At 41.7% G+C, this 21,047-nt stretch overlaps 1 pseudogene; it reads right to left on the bottom strand.

Annotated features, from left to right (window-relative positions):
• Positions 1-734: 734 nt before the first annotated feature.
• Positions 735-2,589, bottom strand: LOC147455925 (uncharacterized; annotated as a pseudogene).
• Between the last annotated feature and the right edge of the window lie 18,458 nt (positions 2,590-21,047).

The raw sequence follows: 21,047 nt of genomic DNA, 5'->3' as shown, positions 1-21,047 counted from the left end.
ACAAAAGAGAGTTGCAAGATGAACAAGGATATGCAGGCACATCTTCTATGTTTTTTGCAAACAATGAAGATTTCGTGGAAGAGTCAAGCTTGCTTAGTTGATGGATTCTTGATGACTTACACATGTTGTATATCTTGGTCTTGATTTGCTTTAAAGAAAAAGAGGTTGAATGCAAGTCTAAGAATGTCTTTGCAATTTGATGAGAACTACCATTGTTTGTTCCAATCAATGCAGCCAATTGTGATGTGGCATCTTGACTCCATACACAACGCATACGTTTATGAGGCTTTGGCCCAATAGGAAACCAAAAGTAGTCACCATTTCTATTCAAGGCTACTAGTGTTGGAAGAAAAGATGAGGAAGCACATTAAGAACCACCAAAAAAGATAGAATTAGTGAAAACTCCTGCTCGAAAAAAACATATTTTGCATATTGCGTTCATGAGGCTACAAACCTTTTTAACCAATTCAACACTTATCATCAAAGACGATTGAGGAGTGCGCAGCAACGAGAAAATAAGTTCTTTCAAGTTAGATGACACAAAGTGCTTATCACAAAACCATGACTTAATCCAAACTTTAATAGTATCCGCATTTCTTGATTCAATTTCTTGCACAAGCATATCTGAGAGTGTACATTCCAAAGACTGAATTGATATTTGGGAATGGAAAATATACAAAAGTGGTTCCAAAACATCTTTGTTATCAGGAAAAGAGGATTCAAAATCTGAGAACCTATACATAAGTTGGCCATCCGCATAAAATTGCAAATCCATAGTCGTAAAACTACTGCAAAATGGTGATAAAGCAAGGTTTCACTCTTCTTTGAATGCAACAACCGAACCCCCCTTGTCGATTGTGAACCAGCCCGCCTTTTTGAAGTTAAGCAAGGAAGATTTCAACTCTACTAGGTTATGCTCAAAGTAGTGTAAAAGCGGTTGGGAAAAGCCTAGAATGGAGTCAACAATAGCACCTTGTAAAATCACACCAACGACCACTCCATCTTGAGGATAGATTCTAGCGGGAAGCAAGGGAGACTTTACAATTTGAGTTTTCATACCACAAGTGTAGCAAAAAGGGTTAATGGCTTGACGACTAACATTTGTTCCCTTGCATAATCCACAAGAGTATTCAACATCCAAACTGTTCACGCTTGCAATCTCCAAAGTGCCAAACACCTACAAATAAAGTCAGGTAAAAAAATGCAACTGCAAAACCTTGCAAAGTGAGATTTTTTACCTTCTTCCCAAAGCCCAAATTGGAAACTTGTTTGTGCAAATATTCTTGAAACAGATTGGAGAGAGAATCAGGAAGTGAACACAATATTGTAGCATCCACAACACTTAAAGTATTGGACAGCTGCTTGAAAATGTTGATGTTGCGAGCAACACAAGTGTAAAAGCCTTTAGCTTTAACCTCATGTACTATAAGTTGGTAGTCAACACGTCTAGTAGGCACAAATAGAAGCTGGCCAAAACACATAAACAAATGAGTGAAGTTTTAGTAAAGCTTATTAGCACACAAGAGTGAAGAGATTCTTACACTAGCTCGATCACTTGTTGATGGCCCATCAGCAACGGTCAATCGATATCTTGGAGTGCCGTTACTTCTAATAGCGTTCTCCACCTTCACAACTATAAATGCTATTGTTGAAACGAAGTCATTACCAATAGCATCTTGGGAGAGCAAGTCCTTGATCTTTTGCTCAGGGTAAAGTTGGAGGCAGCAATCAAAAGGCTCCGCTTTTATGACCAATGTAGTAGCATCAACATATAATGCCCACAAACATGTCCCACCATCTTTTACTACGGCTCTCTTCACACAACCTCCCTCTATTCGAACATAGTCATTCACAGCAAATGCCTCAACAAAGTCGGAAAGGTAAATTTCAGTCACAACAAAGGTAACAGTGTGACGAGACTCTCTATCTAGTAGGTCAGCACGCAAGTATCTACCAAATTTGACTTGGGTATTTTGTAAGTACCATATTTGCTGAGTTCTTTTCCTTCCGAAGCAAATCTAAAATTCGCAGTTTCTGATAATTCAGAGATGGTTAAAAGCCTTAGCGCTGGCGTAATGGCCAACTGAGAAGAAAAAGACTCAACATTTAAGTCCTCTTTCAAGTCATCATCTTTAACCAAGGGAGATGAGAATGCAGAATCTGCCAAGGACCTAGATGCTTTACCTAAAAAGAAACAAGATTATAAGGCAATAATCTAGGCCAACAATATCAAGCAAAAAATAGCTTAACATTCACCTCTAGCGATTTGGAAAGCCTTTTTCAAAGACATGGATGCTTTCTTCACACCTCCCTTAGGACTTATCTTTTTGGATATGGGAGAAGACCCAAGACTCCAACTTTTCAACCTAGGAGAGGGTGAAAGGTTGGCTGCTGCACTGTCAAGAGCCTTGGAAGGTAGTGTTGGTGGTGTTGGATCAAAATCCAAAAGTGGAGAGAATGGAATCTCATGAGCAGCCACATCTAAACAAATAAATAGTTTAAGCTCTAGCTCTTGAACAATATCAAACACAGCTCAAGAAAGACATCAAACACAACTCAAAATAGATAGTACTAACCATCCATTGATGTATCGATGGTTATGTTGAGCTTGTGAGCAGCAGGTTGATACTCAACGTTCGAGAGAGATAAGATGGGCTAGCTGATACTTAGAAATATAGAGAGTTTACTAGGCAGAGCAATGGATAGAAAGAGTTGTGGCTTTAGAAAACTTATAAAGAGAGTTAGGAGAGTAAAGTTAAAAGCCTTCACGTTCATGCAGAGCAATAAATATCTTGGTCTTTAAATAATGCCTTTATGAGGCTTACAAAACAATCATGACATTTTTATAAAAAAATTATTTTATAAAAATTTATAAGTACCACTATAAAAAGTTCTTATTCAAAAATCATTTCATTAATTTAATCAAAGCGTGAAGCTAGTGAATAATGATTGGAGCCATTTCTTTTTTCAAAAAACAATTATTGTTTTAAGTAAAGATTTAATAAAGAAAACTTTAAGACAAAATCAAATTTCACACACTAAATTTAAGTTTACAATAATCTAATAAAAACAAGAATAAATTTGATGATCTGAATGCAAAGGCAGCCTAACATTCATTTACTATAACCAATTAACTTAGTCGAATATAACACCCTGTTGGCTTGATTATTTTCAAGATGGCATATGATAAAACAGGACTTAACCCAAATACAAGCTGGTAAAACCGAAATCTGCATGTAAACTCTGCTCGATAATCAAACAAAATAGCAGCACATAACATCCACAATAGACGACCACATTCTGCTCGATAATCAAACAAAACAGTAGCACATAACATGCACAATAGACGAGCACACATACACACACACACACAACAGAAGGGCCATTTGCAAATGTCAGTCCATTCAAGAATACAGACATAGACCTTTCAATGGATCTATGAAACAAGAGTTGTAAAGAAAAGCTCCGACATCATCATCCTCGATGACAACTTCGCATCTGTGGTGAAGGCGGTGAGGGTGGGTCGCTCTATCAACTTCAAAACATTCAGAAGCTCCTCCATTTTCAGCTCACTGTAAATGTGACAGCACTTAATGAACTTTGTCGCAGCGGTGTCATCAAGCAATGTGCCATTGACGATCGTGCAACTATTGTGGGTGAACCTCAACATCTTTCATGCCTGCAGATCCAAGCGCCGAAACCATGCGACCCTCTGTCAAAACAGGGCAGAAAAGCACTTAGAACCCATTAAGCAGGCTCTGTTGGGGGCTTCAATACCACAATTGCCATGGAGACGAAACCATGGGAACCTCTGTCAAAACAGGGCAGAAAAGCACTTGGCAGCCCATTAAGCACCCTCTGTTGGGGACTTCAATACCACAACTGCCATGGCGACGAGGACACGAAGATGTTTGACCACACATTCTGAAATTAAATGCATCACAGAGTGCGCACGCACTCACTCACTCCACTCAATGAGTGCTAACTGTTGAGGCCAAAACTCACACACATTGTCGCTCTTGACTCTCGCACATGCACTCAAGAACACAGAAACGGCTTCGGTCAAGCGAGCAAACCAACCCACACACAGCTCATAGCTACCCGTGATTCCATTCTCCACCTTTGAAGGGGCTCCAAGCTCGTGACAACCCCCCCACCCCCCAAATAAAAGGCCCAAAACCTCGAAAGAAAATCAGAAAGGAAAAACAGCGCCACCCCATAGCCATTCTTTTACCCGCAGAGATCATGGAAACACATACACATGACAAGGTATACACATGCAGGTACGCCCCATTGGACATGCACGCTCAGAGTAGGTAATCAGCAGAGCAGGTTAACCAGGCTCTGATGCCGCCCTCAAGGAGCATTCTTTTACCTGCAGAGATCATGGAAACACATACACATGACAAGGTATACACATGCAGGTACGCCCCATTGGACATGCACGCTCGGAGTAGGTAATCAGCAGCAACAGGTTAACCAGGCTCTGGTGCCACCCTGCCGAAAAGCCCCAGTTCGTAAACGCGCAGGTGCTGCCCCGCCCTCAAGGAGCACTGCTGCCCTGCCGAAAAGCCCCAATTCGTAAACGCGCAAGTGCTGCGTTTCCCTGGGCCGCCCTCGGAGCCGTGTCGGGACACCACCTAGTCGAAACAGAACTTCGGTAAGGCGCGTGACACTATCACGCATGCAGCATACGCATGGCAGGAGCAAACAGGACGCAGGTGATAGCTTTGCCTGGCCCGCCCTTGCAGCAATGCAGCTTGCAGTGCAGGTCACAACGCAAAAGAACGACCTCGTTACCCTCCCATCACCAAGTGACACGAAAGAACCCAACCCTAACTCACACTCAAGTGCCCTCACCTCGAGGTGCACAACCCGCTCACACAGCTGGAGGCTTCATCAAGAACATTACCTCACCCCAAAACCCGAGGACTCACGGCTCACAGCCTTCATTTAAAGAAGGGTGAAAACGTAGGCGCCATGACGACACCCCATCACTTCACTTATCTCAAAGCAACTAATAAATCCGGTACACCTCACAAAGCCTTAGCTTCACCAACCTCTTAGGATCCTATCTTGATGAGTAACGGCCACCCACCCAGCCACTTTAATCATACCAAAAACTGCATCTCCGTAAAAATTCACAAAATGAATTATAAAAGCCTTTGCCCTTTGGGCAGGCCAAAAAGACATACTAAGCCAATCTCCCCTTATCTTTTAGAATATTGGGCAAGGAGTACCTAATCACGAAGGCACTCTTAGGAGATCTAGTTGCCCTCAAATTTGAAGCAAATTTGAAGGGTGACTCTACCTTTCATTTTGAAGGCCTTTAAGAAACTCCCCTTTCCTTTCCACACAAATTGGAAGGGCCCACTATCCTTAATTCAAAAAACCCTAAACTATTTGCCCTCAAATTGTAAGGGTGACTCTATATTTCATTATAACCCCTTTTCCTTTCCACACAAATGACAAATGAGAAGGGAATGTAGCTAATTTTTTCAAATTTCCTACGTTTCTTTTGAAAGTTGCTTTATAATTTAGGGCTTTGTGATTTCATCACTTGTTAACTTTATTTCATTATCACGTGTGTGTACGCTTTTTGGATGTAGCCTTATGGTCATGGTCCTTTGGCCTTTTTAAAACATTAACATAACATTTGACGACCTTTGAAAATCATTTCATTTTCATCTCTCTCTCTCTCTCTTTTTTTTTTCTCTACGGGCACGTTTGGGTGTAGCCTTATGGTCTCATAGGTCATTTGGCCTTTTTAAAACGTTAACATAACATTTGAATTCATTTACTCAATTTATTTCGATGCTCTTGTTTCCTTTTCCAAAGAAGAAATCTCTCTCTCCCCTACCCTATGTGATCACACATGGATGAAACCTTTTGGTATCATAGGTGATTTTGGCCTTTTGAAGACGTGAATGCAACATTTTAGTTCATTTTCATATCTCTCTCTCTCTCTCTCTCTCTCTCTCTCTCCCCCCCCCCCCCCCCCAAAACCCCCCAAAAAACACCAAAAAAAAAAAAACCCCCTCAAATTATTTTTCTCTATAGAGCCTACTAATACCTTGCTAATTGCTAGTTGCTACCTTTGTGCGTCGACCACCACACCTTTCAACATGTTGCACCCGCTCCTACAACACAAATTATACACACATATCTCTCTCTCTCTCTCTCTCTGTGTGTGTGTGTGTTTGTGTGGTGGTGGTTGGGGGGGGGGGGGGACCCCGTATGTAACAAAAATCTTCGTAGCATAATTGGTATCTAGACCCACCTACAACTCCACTTCCACCCCATTGGCACTTAATTCTACATGCCTCTGTAGATTCAATTTCTTGGGCATTCAACTCCGCATCAACTCCTATCAAAGCATCTTTTGGTCAATTGCACATCCAATTTCTCATGTTTGCATTCAATTCTCATTAGAGAGAGAGAGAGAGAGAGAGAGAGAGAGGGGAGCATTATGAGATGTGTGTGTGTGTGCGTGCATGTGTGTGTGTGTGAATGAAAGAGAGTCACCTATAGTAGCATGGATAGAGTTGTTTTAAGGAGATTGTATAAATCCTTGGCTGAGGCTTGTCGTACGTCCCATAACCAATTGAGGTAATTCATAGAAAGACAAACAATCTGAGTATCTACTCCCTTTGTGTCTCCCTTTTCCAACTTAACAACCTTCTCACTTAATTACATTTTCCCAAGCTCCAATATTCATTCAACTCTTAATTCCTATAATAAAATATCAATTGACTGCCTCCTCAAGGTGTTGAAGGGACTGCATTCAGAGAGAGACCCTCACTCCATGGTCCAATTAATTTTGTGCAAGGAGCTTAGTGCTTCCTAGCCTTGACTTGATTGATGACCATACCCTATGCTTTTGTTCTAACCACAAAGGGAGACAATGCACATCTTGGCCATGACCCACACATTTGGACTGGCATATCTATGTCTCTCTAAAAGGAGAAGTGTTCTGTCAAGCAGTAGATATAAGCAAAGGGGTAACATAAGAAGGTTGAGTGCAAGCAGACGCTCCTCTTGTGTCAAGAGCTCTCTACCAACTCTATTCTTCATCTATGTGTCCCCTCACCCCTAATTACTTCATGCCACTTAATGACCTAAATAAATACACAAAACTATCTCATCTCAAGCTATACGATGGAACTTGAGGAGGAAGGGATTAAAGTTTCAACAACCTTACAAACTTCTGTTGACACAAACAGGGTGGGAAACCATCCGGGCTGCACTACCAATATACCTGTCCACCATCTATGGGTAACTAACACCAATACCAATAGCAACATTTTCATCATCAAGCAATCTCTGTATCTCTTCCTCCCTAGTGCATGTACATGTTACCATATACATGTGGTAGTGATGGGTGTGAACACACTTAGACCATCGGGGCTTTTTTTCCCTCACTAGGAGGTTTTCCCCCCCTGTGCATTGTCAATACTCCCATCACTTTAGTGCTATCTTATCTTTCCATTGCACACTAAGTAATTATTATATGCCTTGACCTTCCTTTGTCTTCTCAAAGATGCGTGCGTCCCTGCAACCCTCATTCCAACAATTGGTATCAAAGCAGGTTGTGACCTCTCGGGCTTAATCGAGCTTGAGGTGCTTGTCGTGCTTGCTGACTAAGGTGCTTGAGGTGCTTTTAATGACTAAGGTGCTAAGGTGCTCCATGACTAAGTTGCTTGAAGGGGTAAGGGTTCAAAAAGTCACTGCATGATCCCTAATCATGAGGGGGGCGAGCCCTCATTGTAGGGGCTAGAGAGAGAACACCTACACCGTCACATAAGGCATCCTTGGTACAAAGGAAGCACCAGGGACACTTGTCAACCTCCTCTTCATGTTGCCCTCATAGTGTGCCTAAAGCCTATTGGTTAGCCTCCCAAGGGTCCAATGATAATTTAGTTGATTTAATTAATTGTTTTGCATTTATCAAGTCCACACACACTCATTGTATGAAGTGCAAAGTGCAAGAGCTCCATCTCCTTCTCCAAGCTAGTAGCGAAGTTGAGAGCATACACCAACACTCTTGGCTATGGAATGCAAATTAAACCAAGAGCCATGCTTCAATGCTTAAGCTTTCCATCTTCTCCATCTTCATTACTATGCTATTATGTATGCTAGCAAGAAGAGCGATGATAAGTGATGAACTATTTCTTTCTCCTATGAATGTTTCTTCTTCCTCTTCCCTACCCTCATTCCTTGATAGCTCTCTGCACCTTTGAAGGTGTTTGAGGCCTTGGGACCGAGGCTGGGGATAGTTAATGCTTTCTACAAAGTCTATGTTATGCTCGTGATGCATGAAGCTTTCCATATTCATTGCATCACCTAGGTCACAAGAAACACAAAGATTGTATTGTACCAAGTCTCTCTTGATGGGAGAACCTATAATACAAAAGCCTATTGGAAGGGGAACCCGCTCCACATAAATCCGGTCCTCAACTGTTGTCAAGTTCTCTAAACTCTCTCTCTTGCAAAAGTATTGTTCATGCCAAGTTAATTAAGTACTATGATTATGTTGCTACCACCAATTAAGTTCACCCTCTATGTTCTCAAATTAGTCTCACAAAAATGCTCTCTTTAATTCTCCTAATTTTGCTATCCTCAAAGTTCATAGGCCATTTCCATTACTGTGGTATCAGAGCCATTGGTTTCTCTTTTCTTGCTCAAGAAGAGAGGTCCTTAAGTTGTCCATGAAAGGTTGGGCCTGTTTATTGCAATAGGGTAAGTGAGACATGGATCTATTATCTTGGATGAGAAGGACTTAGTTTGAGTCACACCATTGGAAACAATAGTCTTAATAATGGAGCCTCTCGAGGCTTGCCTTTGGCCTTTGGCTTTACCATTATTGAGCTACGAGCAAGCTCAACATGAAACATAATTAATTGAGCAATGTTAGACCCACCTCCACTAGTCTTTGTAATCAACAATGTCTTAACCACGGGCGTGGCTTCTTGAGAATTGATTTTCAAAGGTAAAGAAGAGTTGCGACTAAGGTTTTTGAGGGTACCAAAGCAGAAAGTAATCTATACATAAGTTTAATTAGCAAGGATGACAATAACCAGGAGAATAGAATGAACATCGATAACTTTTATTTTGCACGTGAAGGTGCTAATGATGATGCCCCCATGTTTGTCAATTCTCTTGTTACTAGGTTGCAGCAAGATATGGGCAACCTTGCTTTGCAAACCGAAGTTACTCAACAACTTTGCGCTTATGGGATTTCCTTTCGTCTCCAAGAGGGGAGAGAGATTAGGAGGCCTCTTGATAAGACCCCCAAAATAAGACTCTCTCCCATATGAGAGGAAGAAATCCAAAGAACAAGAAAGTAATGAATCCCTAAGCCCCTCTGAAGATGTAGTTCAACGAAGACGGTGATCTAGACGGTCGCCAACTCCTCCCAAGAGAAAACGGTCAACCCACATTCCTTCTCCTCGCCACTTCGGAAGAGAAGAGAGGAAACAAAGGAAGAAAAGGGCAAGAAAGAGGTCACCCTCTTCTTCTTCTTCTTCTTCTTCACCTTCCTACTCTTCCGACGAAAGCTATGGCTATTCTCCTAGAGAATAACCATAGCTAGGGAATACAAGAGGGGAGGACATCACAAATCTTACTTTGCATGGCAAAGTCTCAAAAGCTCAAGAAGTTCAAAGAAGGAGGAAAGAGTATCTCTTTTCTCACCTATGATGGAACCTTTGGTGCTACCAACAAAGTATTAGCCTTCATTCAGCAATTTGATGTGGCCTTTGGAGACAAGGGCTTCATGGAGTCCTCCAAGCTACACCATGTAGCTATGCACTTCCAGAAATTGGCTCGTCAATGGTGGGTTAGCCTTTGTGGCAACATTGAAGCCCCAAAGACATGGAAAACTCTACGAGTTTCCATCATAAAGCAATTCCTTGCAAGCAATGCAAATGACAAAGTGCTTACGGAATGGAGAAGTTTGAAGCTTCTCTCCCATGAGTCTATCCACAAATATGTAGACAAGTTTTGGGATTTACATCTCAAGGCTACTGTCTTTCAAAAGATAGACTTTGCACAACAAAAGCAACAATTTTGTGCAGAATTACCTGAAGAGATGGCCGAGTACGTCAACTTTCAATGGCCTTGTTGTATCATTGAAGTAATCCACCACACTATGGTTTCTTCGGCGCATCAATTTCTAACAAGGGGCTAGACGGAATGTCAAGCCCATGGAAAGCAAAGACAAAAGTGATGCAAAGGGAAAAACCAATGCCAAAAATTTTCCCCAAGGCAATTCAAAACAACAACAACAACAAAAGCAACAATCGGTCCAAGGAGAAGGGAGTTTACAAAGGTAAGAATAAACTCTCTCCTCAAGAGCTTGAAGCTTTTTGCAAGGACCACAAATGTTTTAAGTGTGGGGAGCAAGGACATGGCTATCATTCTTGTCCCAGGAGAAATGCCCGAAATGAGACTGCTAGAGCTTCCACCATCGAAGCTCCAAAAGAGGATGCTCATTGCAAAGGATCACATCTCTTCTATTCTTGGGGAAAGGTAAAGGAGCATGATGCTTTCATCTTGTTTGACCATGGTCTATTCACAACTTCATATCAACGGAGTTGGCCACAAAGTTGGGCATTCAAGATTTCAAGATGGGAGATACTGTAACTGCCGATACCGCTTTCAAGGGACATCAAGCCTCTGTTACTCCCTTGATTGGGTTGAGGCTTCTGTCCAAAGCTATGTTGACAAAGAAGAATTTTTCATCTCTTCTCTCCAACATGAAGATGTTATCCTAGGGGCACCATGGTTCAACCGCATGGCTGCCAACATGATGTTCCCTGAAAGGAGAATCTACTTCACCTACAGGGAAAAGAGCATGTATATAGATGCTAGTGATTCTGGTCTAGCTATACCACTTGTAAATCCTCCTGCTTTTGATAAAGAGTTGAATTTTTGCGTACATGATTTTTGTCAAAGAGTCCCTAAAAGATCTTAATGTTTCATCAAATGTAAATGGTAGGAATCAAGAAGAGGATACGTGTCTAATTTTCTAAAAGGATTCCAAGATGTGCTTATCGATGATATCCCTATGAACTTACCTCCAAAAACAAGGGGATGACGACCATCGAATTGAGATCCTACTAGGAAGCTCGCCACCCAACAAGCCTATTTATCGAGTTTTCCAAGCTCAACAAGAGGAGATTGTCAGGACAAGGGCAGGGCCGGACTAGGCAGTGTGGAAAGGGAGTCCAACTAGGGCAAAGGGCTAGGAGCTTGCTATATAGTGGGAGGTGGACTCTAAGGCACTAATTCCCCTAGTATTACATTGGTATGAAGAGCCACCTACTTTTTGGGAGGGCGTGAAGAGCTTTTTGCATGTGCATGGGGGCATGAGGCCGTGAAGCTCTCTACACAACAAAGCTCGACGATTTTTCAGTGGACAGTCCTGCTTGCGAGGAGGAAGGCTGACTGTGGCACCTGCGCAAAACACCCAATTTTTGGGCTTGACGGATGCGCGAGCCCCTCATGGAGATAGTCCGTCTCTGTGGCGGGTGCATTCAACCAACAACCGCGGCGTAACAAGCCTCTCTTGCATCTCGATGCCGCCTGAGAAGAACGCCATAGCGTTGCAGTGTTTTTTCTCCACACACATGGGTGCCCAAAACCTTAGGGTTAGTGGCCAAACCAAATTTTTTCAAGGCTTAAGGGTGGGTACCCACAGTAGGGTTCTCCCCCTTTGCTCGTGAACGGGTTGGATTGTTTCCCAGACACTATACGCTATACGCTGGTGGTAATGTCATGATGGTGCAGAACTGCAAAAATTGGCTGTGAAACCTTCTGCCGACTGCGTCAAACCTTCTTGGTGCCCTTCAACGGGTAAATTTACAGCTTAATAACGTTTGGACTACCAACAATATTTCCAGTTGCTTCAAGCGGCTTGGACTACCAACAAAATTGCCGGTCGCTTCAAGCAGCTTGGACTACCAACAAAATTGCCGGTCGCTTCAAGCTTGGAGCATGAACGAAATTAGCAAGACTAATTACCGGTGTCTACGGGATTCTTTCTCGATAATTACCGATTGCGGTGCATCCTACATCTACGGGACATCTTCTTGACATCATGTATTTTCCTTGCTATTCCTTCCACTACATTGTGTCGCCATGGATTCAGAGATCAATATGAATTTTGATTTCTAGCATAATATGCATGATCCTACTTGTGATGGCTCACGACCGGATGCTCTCACGAAGAGTGCCCGCGACGCTACGGCGGGTGACGACGCTTATGAACTGCTTGATATTCAAGAATTTTGTGCACTTCAGACACGCATATCAGTCATGGAAGGAAATTTGCATCTTTAAAAGAAAACGTCACTAAATTATCCACGTTAGTGATGCAATTAATCTAATAGCAGTCCAAGGGTCCTGCTGACACGCACATGCATGAGCACGTTGCTACACAGGGGTAAGGCCCTTCTAATCATGGACAAGGTCCATCTGCCGATGCTTTGCACACTCTCACTGCAAAAGAGGTGGATGAATTGTTGAAAAAAACCAAACCACCGACTTTTAAGGGAGAAGACCGAGATCGCAATAAGGATGCAGTGAATATCTTTCTCAACAAGTGGGATGGAATTCACGCCTTACGGCGTACTCTGGATGCAGTCAGAGCACTGCAACCAAGCTTAACTCTGGAAGGCAAGGCCTACAAATGGTGGATGTCGCTCAAGGAGAAGAATATCATACCACAGAGTTGGGCATCTTTTGAAACTATGTTTTGCAAAGAATTCTTGCCTACAAATGAGACAGATCGGAATTGGACAGCTTGGAACACGTGTTCCATGCGCCAATACCCATCATCACTTGAATATATATCTCACTATCGGGATCTTATCCTCAAGTTGGAAGGCCTAGAAACCTTTCAGCAAGTACGTAGGTTTATCTGTGGTCTGACGCCAGAGATTAAGAAGCACGTCAAGACTCCAGACCCTAAAACACTTGAGGAAGCCATAGTGAAAGCACATATTCACGATGATCCAGATGAAAAAAAATCACATCATAATCACATGTCTGCTAATACACATGGTAATACACGCACACAATACGGGCACAATAAAAGGAAATTTATAGTAGCCAATTCAGAAGCATCTAAGGGTCCGGAGGTCCTCTCTCTCCTAAGGACTTTGATAAAGCTAAGAAAGAGAAATTATGTTTTCAATGTTTAGGAAGCGGTCATGGCAAAAAGGATTGTCCCAAGGGAAAATCTGCTGCTCATGACAAGGAGAAGCTCCAGTATCGTAAAGGACGATACAATGTGGTGTCTGACGCTCTTACTCGTATGCCGGAGATCAATTCTCTCTTGTTCATGGAACTTCATAGTGAATTTTTGGATTCTCTAAAGGGAAAATATGAGCATGATGATGCATATTCCAAAGTGTGGAGCCATGTACAAATGAGGGATCCTTCTCACTCCAATGATGGTAGTGTAACGTTAACCTCTACATGTAGTTCTCCTCTGTCGAGTATGATGGAAGCATTTCACCATCGACAATGGGTACTTACTCCATAAGGGGAGAGTTTGTGTACCGATGGACACAGACATTCGGCGTCAAATTTTTTATGAAAGTCATGATAGTCCAAGTGCAGGGCACCCACGTATTAGAAAGACTTACGCTCTCCTACGACGGCAATTTTACTGGCCAGGTTTACATGGCTTTGTTCAAGATTATATCTTGCATTGCCAAAAATGTCAGGTTAATAAAGCAGAGCGCCTGAAAGCAGGAGGACTCTTACATCCTTTGGAGATTACCAATGGTAAATGGGAAAGTATCTCTATGGATTTTATTGTGGGTTTACCAACCACTGTACGAGGTCATGACTCGGTTTCGGTGGTCGTAGACCGGTTGAGTAAACTATGTAAGTTTATTCCAACCAAATCAACGATTAAGACTCCAGAACTAGCCAAGTTATTTGTGGACAACCTATACAAGTTGTATGGTTTGCCAAGGAACATTGTCAGTGATTGCGATCCCAAGTTTAACAGTCATTTTTGGAGGGCAATGTTCAAATGATTGGGTACACAACTAAACCTAAGTACAACCAATCATCCAAAAACATATGGTCAGACTGAACGAGTTAACCAAGTGCTAGAGGATATGGTACGCGCATACGTTAGGAAGATACAGTCAGACTGGGAAGAATATTTACCTATTCTCGAGTTTGCCTACAATAGTGCTAAGCATGTCACGACTGGATTTAGTCCTTTCATGCTCATGTATGGTTTTCAACCTAGGTCACATGTTACGGTGGGGTTGGCAACCAAAAAGCTCCAACTGGTTAAGAATTTTCTCCAAGACCACATGGATATGCTAAAACTCGCTCGTCAAAATGTCCGACAAGCGCAAGATCAGTATAAGAAGTACGCTGATGAGAAACATCGCCAAGTTACCTTTGAGGAAGGGAGGAAGAATTTTTACGTGTGCCAGAGCATTCAAAAAGTCTAAAAACTGGGCCAACACCTAAACTATCTCTACGATATTGTGGGCCTTTCAAAATACTCAAAAAGCGAGTGGGTGATCGTGCCTACAAATTATCGCTACCTACATACTCTCGTATTCATCCAGTGTTTCATATAAGCCGTTTACGTAAGCGGTTACATGGGGACGACAACTTCATCGAACAACAGATTCTGGTTGATTTGGTTGAACCTCCTACCTTACCGCATGACCTTAAACGAATTCTCGACTATCATGATTTACGTACATGTCATCATGTACGTCAACAAGCTTTAATCAAGTGGAAAGATCGACCTGAGGAAGGTGCCACTTGGGAAAACATTAGTGTTCTTAAGAAGAAGTTTCCCACCTTTGTTTTCAAGGACAAAAACTCTTCCTTAAGGAGGGAGTAATGTCAGGACAAGGGCATGGCCGGACTAGGCAGTGTGGAAAGGGAGTCCAACTAGGGCAAAGGGCTAGGAGCTTGCTATATAGTGGGAGGTTGGGAGGTGGACTCTAAGAACTAGTTCCCCTAGTCTTACAGAGATCACGAGGCAAGTACAAGAATTAGTAGACAAAGGGATGGTGAGGCCTAGCTCCTCTCCCTTTTGTTCTCTAGTCCTTTCAGTGCAAAAGAATGATGGTACATACCGTATGTGTGTAGGCTATCCAACACTAAACCATATCACTATTAAAATCAGATTTCCTGTGCCTCGGGTAGAATATCTGTTTGATAAGCTACAAGGCTCTACCTACTTCAATAGGATTGATATTAAAAGTGGCTATCATCAAATAAGGATAGTAAATGAAGATATCCTAAAGGCCGCGCTTTGTACAATGTTTGATCTTTATGAATATCTAGTCATGCCTTTTGGCTTGACTAATCAACCACATTCAATTGTTTAACGGAGAAAATATTTCAACCCTATTGCAAATTCACTGGAGTATTCTTTGATGATATCATCATCTACTCCAAGTCCTTTGAGGAACAAAAGCAACATCTCTAAGTGATTTTTCAAGCATTGAGGGAGAACAAGCCTTTTCTCAATCAAAAGAAAAGAAAAATTTTCCGTCAAGATATTCAATACTTAGGTTATATTATCTCTCAAGATGGTATCCGTATGGATTCATCAAAGTTGGAGGTAATAAAAGCATGGCCTAATCCAAGGAATCTACATGAGCTAAGAAGCTTTATTGATATGTGTGCATACTATAGACACTTCATAGCAAAATTTTCTTAAATAGCACGACCATTACATGAATTAACAAAGAAGAACATTAAGTATTCATGGACTGCTAAGGAGAAAATGCTTTTGAGAAGCTCAAAGAGGAGCTTACCTCCCAACCGGTCCTTATGCTTCCAGATCTCTCAAAGCCATTTGAGGTCCAATGCGATGCTTGTGGTGATTGCCTTGGAGCAGTCTTTCTTCAAGAAGGACATGCCATAGCATATGAGAGCCGAAGGCTCAATATGGATGAATGGGTCTTGGGCATTTATAAGAAAGAATTTTCAGCCATTCTACATGTCCTAGACACATGGAAGCACTATCTATTGGGAACTCCATTTATTATACGAATCGACCACCAAAGTCTCAAGTACTTCAGGACACAAACAAAGCTTTCCGACAAACAAATGAGGTGGGAAAATTTTCTTTTGCAATTTAATTTTCATATTGCTCACTTTGTTGGTAAGCACAATCAACTGGCCGATGCACTTTCACGACGATCAAAAGTTAATGTGGTGTCTATAGCTACTCACATTGAAATATCTTCTATGATAGATGAGTATGCCAATGACCCTAACTTTAAAGTTGGATGTCGGCCCTTGCTTTGGGGAAGAAAGAGGAACCATTCACCTTGCAGGATGGTGATCTTCTGCATGGCAATAGGCTATGCGTTACCCACTCCCTTCGTGAGAAAGTCATGTATGAATCCCATGCTGCTCCCTATGAGGGGCATAGAGGTATTCAACCTACTCTCCAAGGAGTAGAGACGTATTTGTGTTGGCCTACCATGAAAGTGGACATACAAAAGTATGTTTCAAAATGTGTGGTATGCCAAAAGACTAAGTATGATAGAGAGAAGAAACCTGGATTACTTCATCCATTGCCAATTCCTAGTTCACCATGGGAGAGTATATCCTGGATTTTATCTTTGGATTACCCAAGTCTATCCATGGAAATACGGGAATATGGACAATAGTCTCGATAGGTTTAGCAAGCAGTACACTTTATTCCTGTCAAAAAGACTATTAAGGCACACCAAATGGCAACTCTCTTCATATCTCAGACTTTCAAACACCATGGATTGCCAACATCCATCATGTCAAATAGAGATCCTAGAATGATTAGTAATTTGTGGAAAGGTCTCTTTGAAAATCTAGGTACAAGATTGAATTTCTCTTTGGCCTATCACCCACAAACGGATGGACAAAGTGAGATAGCCAATCTTACAATTCTTGATCTACTAAAGATCTATGTTACAAAAGTAGATCAACGCTCACAATGGGAAAAGAACTTACCTCTTGTAGAGTATGCGTACAATAATACTGTCCATACTTCTATGAGAAAATCACCTTTTGAAATCATTGAGGGAAGATCTAAAAGTCCCTTGCTACTTAAAGTACATGGGGTACATGGGAAGATCTTCACTACCGATGAGTATATCCGTGACCTACAAGAATCTTTTCAAAAGATTAAGGAGGCTATATCCATCTCTCAACAAAGGCAAAAAGCTGTTGTGCTGCATGACAACACGGCAGGGCCTTAACGTTCAAAGAAAATGATTGGGTCCTACTTAAGTTTCCAAAGGCTTGATTGACGCAAACGACGGGTAAAAATCCTACGGGCCATCAAAAGTATTATGCTAAACTAGCAAAAAGATACTATGGTTCTTTTCAAATTTTGAAGCCAATCAATGAGATGACTTATCAACTCAAGTTTCCTCACCATTGTCTCATACACAATGCTTTTCATGTGAGCCTACTTAAGCCCTACAAAGGAGAGTTGCCAAGTGAACCAATTATTGAAGACCCTACCAAAATCAAAGACCAAGAAGAGGTGCTGCAACCTGAAGCTATCCTTCGGCATGAAGACAAGGTACTACGACATGGTAAGATTATCTGACGGTATCTTATTAACTTCAAAAATTATCCTTTTGAAGATGCTAGATGGATGCAAGGAATATAGCTTAAGAATAGTATGAACCTTGTCAATGCTTACAATGCTACATTAGAGTAAGCAAATGTACAAATTTCTTTTAAATGACCAATTTTTTTTCTTATAAGACTAATTCTCTTTCAGTTTCGCACAAATTTAAGTAATATGCATGCTTAGAATCATGTTTGTGATGACGACGTCTCTCAAACACCAAGTATAATTTGCCACTCTACTTTGGAAGAATGAAATGGACTAAAAAGAAGACATGCTTGTGGCAGCTACGTCTCCCAAGCACCAAATGGATTAGTCATCCATCTTGGAATGATGTTGTAGGGTAAAAAGGGATCCTCTACCCGCTAAGAAACATTGACTAATGACTAGGCTTTATCTCTTCTACCTCATAGTCGAGGACGACTATGATTTCAAGAAATAGGTAATTTCATAAAAACTAATATCTAACCAACCCAGAAGATTTTCTCATATTAAACTAATCATTTAATGTGGGAGAATAGATAGGAACAAGGGTTTGAATATAGACATGTGCTTACAGATCTATATCAACACGAGGCCAATGGTAAAGGGGTCCAAATGAGAGATGGTTTGTCAAAGAGCAAGGCTAGTTAATGAAGCTTTTAGACCTTAGGGTTAGCTTATTAAAGACCTCCAAAGATTAGTGCTAAAACTCCTTTGACCTTAGGTAAGCTAGGGCTGTACTTGAGGTGAGAACCGGGCGCAAGCTTGAGGTTCTTGTCGTGCTTGCTGACTAAGGTGCTTGAGGTGCTTAATGACTAAGATGCTTGAAGGGATAAGGGTTCAAAAATTCAATGCACGATCCCTACTCATGAGGGGATGAGCCCTCATTGTAGGTGCTAGAGAGAGAACACCTACACCCTCACACAAGGCATCCTTGGTACAAAGGAAGTAGCAGGGACACTTGTCAACCTCCTCTTCATGTTGCCTTCATAGTGTGTCTAAAGCCTATTGGTTAGCATCCCAAGGAATCCGATGATAATTTGGTTGATCTAATTAAGTGTTTTTGCATTTATCAAGTCCTCTCTCTCAAAGGGGAAAGGGGGACACTTGTCCCAAGACTACCCTTGTTGCTTGATATGCATAAAGCCTGTGATTGGCCAAGCTTGAGGAGGTCCAATCATATGCAAGATAGTGCTAAAAGAGGGGGTCAACCAAATCATGGAGGGGGGTTTCTTGGGGGGTATACTCTCCGCCCCCCCCCCCCCCCCCCCCCCCCCCCCCCCCCCCCCCCCCCACACACACACACACACACACACACTCATTATGTGAAGTGCAAAGTGCAAGAGCTCCATCTCCTTCTCCAAGCTAGTAGGGAAGTGGAGAGTCTAACCAACACTCTTGGATATGGAATGCAAATCCAACCAAGAGCCATGCTTCAATGCTTAAGCTTGTCATCTTCTCCATCTTCATTACTATGCTATTATGTATGCTAGCAAGAAGAGTGATGATAAGTGAGGAACTATTTCTTTCTACTATGAATGTTTCTTCTTCCTCTTCCCTACCCTCATTCCCCACTAGCTCTCTCCACCTTTGAAGGTGTTTGAGGCCTTGGGGCTGATGCTGGGGATAGTTGATGCTTTCTACAAAGTCTATGTTATGCTCGTGATGCATGAAGCTTTCCATCTTCATTTCATCACCTAGGTCACAAGGAACACAAAGATTGTATTGTACCAAGTCTCTCTTGATGGGAGAACCTATAATATGAAATCCTATTGGAGGGGGGATCGCCGGCTCCACATAAATCCGGTCCTCAACTGTTGTCAAGTTCTCTAAACTCTCTCTTTTGAAAAATTATTGTTCATGCCAAGTTAATTAAGTACTATGATTATGTTGCTACCCCCAATTATTCACCCTCTATATTCTCAAATTAGTATCACAAAAATGCTCTCTTTAATTCTCCTAATTCCGCTATTCCCAAAGTTCATAGGCCATTTTCATTGCATCTTATATGATGCAATGTGTCCTTGTGTGAAAGGGAATTTGGAATATTGTGTAGGGCATCGATATAAGTCCTGGTTCAAAGGATGTAGGCAATGTTGAGGATGTTGCAGGTTTTGGTGGTAGGCTTGCTGCTGCCAGAGCTGTTTTGGCTATGGTTGAGCAAGCTCATTAGGATGTAAAAGATGCACAGGCTCATGCTTTGATTGTGTTTTCTATGAAGGACACTATTACTCCTCATATTCTGAAAGGAGGAGAGTAATGTAGTGTGCTAGTCTCCACCCAATCATGCTATCTTATAGCCTCCCGCTAGCGTACACACTGTCCGACCGTGCCGATGGCCTTGCCTATAGGACCCATGTCCTTACATTACCCCCCCCCCCCCCCCCCCCCCCCCGAGAATCGTTTTTGTTCTTAAAAAAACATAGGAAAACGTTTCTTAAGTGCAGAGACATTCTCCCATGTAGAACCTTCTTCAAGTCTATCTAGCCATTTTACCAACACCTGTCGCCTGACATGACGTCTGGTGCAAAGCTCATGAGAATCCAAAATCTTTTGGAGTTCATGAGGGATGCTTGGAGGTTCTATAATTTCAACTAACACACTTGTGTCAATGACATTATCATTCTGTCCTAGCTGTTTTTGTAATGATTAACCTAAAAAACAAGATGAACTCATGAGTGCTTGGGAAGAGCTAACTTATATGTCACTTGACCTATACGTTTGAGAACGGTAAACGGTCCACAATATCGTGGTGAAATTTTAGCAAATTTTCTCGTCTTCAGACTTTTTGAATGCTTCGAAACCTTGAGGAAAACCTTGCCTCCTTCTTGGAAAGTAGCAAGATGGTGATGCTCATGTGCGTACTTCTTATAGCGATTTTGAACTTGCTTAACATTCTGTTGAGCAACTCAAAGCATATCAAAATGGTCTTGGAGAAAATCCTTCACTTCTTGTATCTTCTCCGTAGCCAACCCCACCGTAACGGGTGATCTAGGTTGACAACCGTATAAAAGCATAAATGGACCAAACCCTGTAGTCACATGCTTTGAACTATTATTAAAAAAATTCCAATATAGGCAAGTAGTCTTCCCAATTGGTTTGCTTTTTGCTAACGTACATTCTTAGCATATCCTCTAGCACTTGATTAACCATTTTGGTTTGACCATCTGTTTTTTGATGATCAATCATACTAAGATTAAGTGTAGTTTGCAACTTTTGGAACACAACTCTCGAAAAGTGATTATCAAACTTTTGATCTCTGTCACTAATGATACTAGCTGGAAGACCATAGAGTCTATATATATGCTCTATAAATAGCCGTGCTAATTCTGATGTCTTAACCGTAGTCTTAGTGGGAATGAATCGACATATCTTTGTTAGACGATGTACAATTACCCATATGGAATCATGGTGTATTAGGTAGTCCTACTACAAAATCCAT

Source organism: Adiantum capillus-veneris, chromosome 6 (genome assembly GCF_014529385.1).
Source record: "Adiantum capillus-veneris isolate H3 chromosome 6, ASM1452938v2, whole genome shotgun sequence".
In the NCBI taxonomy this organism is placed as follows: domain Eukaryota; kingdom Viridiplantae; phylum Streptophyta; class Polypodiopsida; order Polypodiales; family Pteridaceae; genus Adiantum; species Adiantum capillus-veneris.
Note: the sequence above shows the minus strand (reverse complement) of the source record. Positions and strands in the feature narration are given on the sequence as shown.